General features: G+C 36.5%; 1 pseudogene; it reads left to right on the forward strand.

Annotated features, from left to right (window-relative positions):
* The first annotated feature begins 2,268 nt into the window (after positions 1-2,268).
* LOC136236329 (sphingolipid delta(4)-desaturase/C4-monooxygenase DES2 pseudogene) lies at positions 2,269-3,082 on the forward strand (annotated as a pseudogene).
* Positions 3,083-4,394: the final 1,312 nt, after the last annotated feature.

Genomic DNA, 4,394 nt, shown 5'->3' on the forward strand with positions numbered 1-4,394 from the left:
TATAAACTTTTGTAAAATCGTAATTGTAGTAATCATGGCCTTCCAGACATGTTTTGATCATCAAGCTACCTTCTTGTCACTTGACCCCATGAGTTGGCATGGGTGCACATGCATCTGCAGTTAAGGAAAAGACTTTCTACACTTGCTTCAGAATGGTGTCATCACCAACTAGCACAGTGTCTGCTACTCTGGCTAATTCTACTGCTTTTTGAACAGTCATCACATCAGCATCTCCTGAAGCATGGTGTACTTTACAATTTCTTTCCAAGAAGCAGCCAAATACATCAATGAACTGTTGCATACTTAGCGTTGGTGCTGTTTGATAAAAAGTTCCCTACTTCATGTTCAGCTTTGTATCTTTGGTGAATGACACAGCCACTCCAGAGCATCCTTTGGCCCTCCTCAGATGTACATTATCTTTTATTGATGACATCTCATGTACCGTTCACCAAAGATATGAAGCTGAACATGAAGGAGGGAACTTTTTTATTGAACAGCACCAACAAGCAGCAGTTCATTAATATACTTAGCTGCTTCTTGGAAAGAAATTGTAAAGTGTGCCATGCTTCAGGAGATGCTGATGTGATGATTGTTCAAAAAGCAGTAGAATTAGCCAGAGTAGCAGATACTGTGCTAGTTGGTGATGACACGGATCTTCTTGTATTGTTGTGCTATCAAGCCTGCTTGGAATCACATATTTTTCAAGCCAGAGCCAAAGAAAGCCACTATGAAACCCAGGGTGTGGAACATAACTGCTGTCAAAGAGAAAATTGGCTTTGAAATATGCAACATTATTCTCTTCCTGCATGCAATACATTTTTCTGTGCTAGAAACTGTTGAAACCATTTGTGTTGCAATTAGTTTAAGATCAAACCATAAAATGACTGGACTAATAGGCCAGATAAGTTGTGGATTGCCTCGTAAAAAAATCTCGTAAAAATGCTAGCTACCTAGCTATACTGAACCAGGCCAGTGCGGCATCCCTTCATCCACAACTATTTTTACCCTTGTTAGAATATAACTTATGCACGAAGTTCTGGGACTGCTTCTACCAAATTAAATGTTCTGGGACTTCTGGGACTTTCTTTCGAAGTTCTGGGACTTTCTTTCACTGTGGAGTCATGATACAGATTTAATCTTTAACACCATAAAAAGTAACTACTTGAGTTTAAAATGTAAGTTTCATACTCAGTATCACCTAGATGGTTCTGATATTCCTATAAAGCAATTACAAAAGGACCTAGGAGTCCTTATATCTTCAGACCTGACATGGACCTCTCACATTTCTTATATAACTACTAAAGCATACAAAATTTTGGGTTTACTTCGACGGACCTTTGGTAGTTTGCATAACCCTATGGCTAAGAAAAAGCTCTATTTAACTTTGGTCAGGTCACAGGTATCTTATTGTTCACCAGTTTGGAGGCCTCACCTATCAAAAGACATACTTTTATTAGAACAGGTTCAAAGAAGATCTACCAAATTTATATTAAATGATTATCACTCTTCTTATTTCAATCGCCTAGTTAAACTCAAAATACTGCCACTGATGTACACCTTAGAGCTTTTTGATATTGTATTTTGCTTGAAGTCACCATCTACACTTTTTAACATTCACGACTATATTACATTTGCTACATGTAGGTCCTACTCGGTCATCAACATTCAACAAGTTAGAACACAAACTTGCCTTAAACAATGTTACTCGCCATTCATACTTTTACAGACTAGCTCGGCTCTGGAACTCCCTACCCCAATTGATTGCACCCTTTCCGTTTCAACAAAGAAGTGAATAATTTACAAACACCGATGGAACAATTTTATTCATCATTTCAACCCTGATAATCCCTGTATTTGTGTCCTTGTAATAAATGTGCTTATATAACTCCTGTAATTTTAAATAAGTAATTTTAAGTAGCTAGCTTCTTTTGTTTTCTGTAAGTAAAGCTTTTGTTTTCTGTTTTGTAAGTAGTTAAGTAATTAATTGTAATTAATCTTATGGCTGGCAGCACAGGTTGCTACCAGACCTTCAGCATACACCCTTTTCTTTTGTATCTCCTTCCTTGCGTCACTTTTCCCTTGTATATGCTGTAAAGTCTAATTATACAATCAAGTACTAAAGATAATACGAAATGCGGTTAAAATTACATCATAAATGAAATAAATAATTAATAATTAATGTTCTTGAAAACTACAAGGTCTAGAGACATGAACTAACCTTGCTTTGCTGTTGGAAATTTCTATCCCTTTTCAAACAGGCTCTTTGGTATGTTTGCTAATTTACCATTGGGTGTGCCAATGTCTGTGACTTTTATATGTTATCACCTGGAGCATCATCGGTTTCAAGGAATTGATGGTATTGATACTGATATACCGACAGACTTTGAAGGAAAGCTTTTCCACAACACGGCGATTGTGTGGCTGTTTTTACAACCTCTCTTCTATTCATTCAGACCAATGGCTGTCAGACCTAAAGCCCCTACATCATTAGAAATCATCAACTTGTTAGTCCAACTTGTGTATGATGTAGTCATATTTAACTGCTGTGGACTAAAGGGTGTATTCTATTGTATTGGTGGCACTTTATTGTCACTAGGCTTACACCCAATGGCAGCCCATTTCATTGCCGAACACTACATGTTTAACCTAGGATATGAGACATACTCTTACTATGGGCCTTGGAACTATATCACCTTTAATGTCGGGTATCATATGGAACATCATGATTTCCCATATATTCCTGGTTCAAGACTACCTGAAGTGAAGCGTATTGCAGCAGAGTTTTATGATGATCTGCCTCAGCATTTATCATGGCCCCAAGTGATATGGGACTTCTTGTTTGATCCTGACATGGGACCATACTCTCGTATGAAGCATAACTACAATGATGTGTTTGTCAACAAGCCAGTAGAGAATCCTAAACTGTTAGGAGAGAACACAGCAGATTTGACGCAGAAGTTAGAGCAAAGGAAATATCGTAATGGATTACACAATGGTAACTTTGATGCTGAGAGTGGTAGTAGGCAAGATGAAGTGAGCAAAGAGCTTAAAACTGAGTAAATTTATCTCACTGACAAGCAGCTATATAATATGCATACCTGTTAGCTGCTTGACAATATTTATGCAGCAATATTTACATAGGTTTTTAATTACAATAACTATGACAATATTATACTATTCACTTCCATAAAAATGTTAGCATGTAGAACATGTTCAATTTGAGAAGGGGAGGCACATAAAAGATCCTTTGGAATTTTAAAAAACCCTATTCATTTAGATCTAGTATTAAAGCAGTACAAAGCCTGCAGCTGCATCATAATGTTGTTTACTCAGCCTATCAGCAAATAAATTCACTAAAGCGCAAATGTTTTTGGATTTACCTATAGCATACATATATAGTTCTTCTGAATATCGTGTACAAAAGATCTGTTTAAGATCATCCTGATGTGTATTCCTTCTTTTTGAAAGTATATAACAATAATTATTTACAGGAATAATTATTATTATTAGTGTGTTACTATGAAAACAGTAAGTTATCTTTGCAGTATACGGTTAAACTTTTGATCAGCACTACAAAGATATAATATCAGGATGAAACCGATCCTTTGAGCTGTGTGCAGTGGAAATCCAGCATGTATAATGTAGTGCTGTAATGACTGGAAAATAGAATTTAATTGTCTACTGATAGGCTGGGTTAACAGTTTGTTTCAATGTATAAAGAAAGAATTGACATAACAAACTACCGTATGACAATCCCACCCACCATGCTTAACATACAGCTAAGATGCTGAGGTTTAGCCTATGCCTACCCTACAGGGTTATTATAGCTACAAAACAAGGAGAGAAAGGGGAGGCTTAGAGAGTCTGTGCTGAATGACCCGTAAAGGGATGAATCCCTAACTACTGAGTGCAGTAGCTATCAGTGGAAAAGCCAAGGCAGCAACAAGGTTGTGGGTCATTATGTCACAACTGCATGTAGACTTTGTAGTGTTCTAATACTAGATCCAGCTGTTAAGCTAATAGAACACACAGAAAAAAAATTTGTGGGAAAAACAAAGGGTCAATACATGGCAAAGAGTGAAGGGGCCAACTTTGGCAATGATGAAAATTGTGTATAAACATGCAGTGGAGTTTGAAGCATAACTAGACCACGAATTCCTGCATTCTAAGCGGTCTAGGCATTAGTGATAGGACATCCCTCCAGGAGCTTTGAGATAGTATTATAGACCATTTTCACTGTATAAATAAATAAATAAATTTTAAAAAATCACTTAATAATAGCACCATACTTCATACAAATATACACACATAAACATATTGTATATAGGCTACTGAAAGTTTTAACATAATTTGCTAGCCTACTACTGTAAGTAAATGATTGCAAAAGTATGTAG

This window comes from Dysidea avara, chromosome 10 (assembly GCF_963678975.1).
Source record: "Dysidea avara chromosome 10, odDysAvar1.4, whole genome shotgun sequence".
Taxonomy (NCBI): Eukaryota; Metazoa; Porifera; class Demospongiae; order Dictyoceratida; family Dysideidae; genus Dysidea; species Dysidea avara.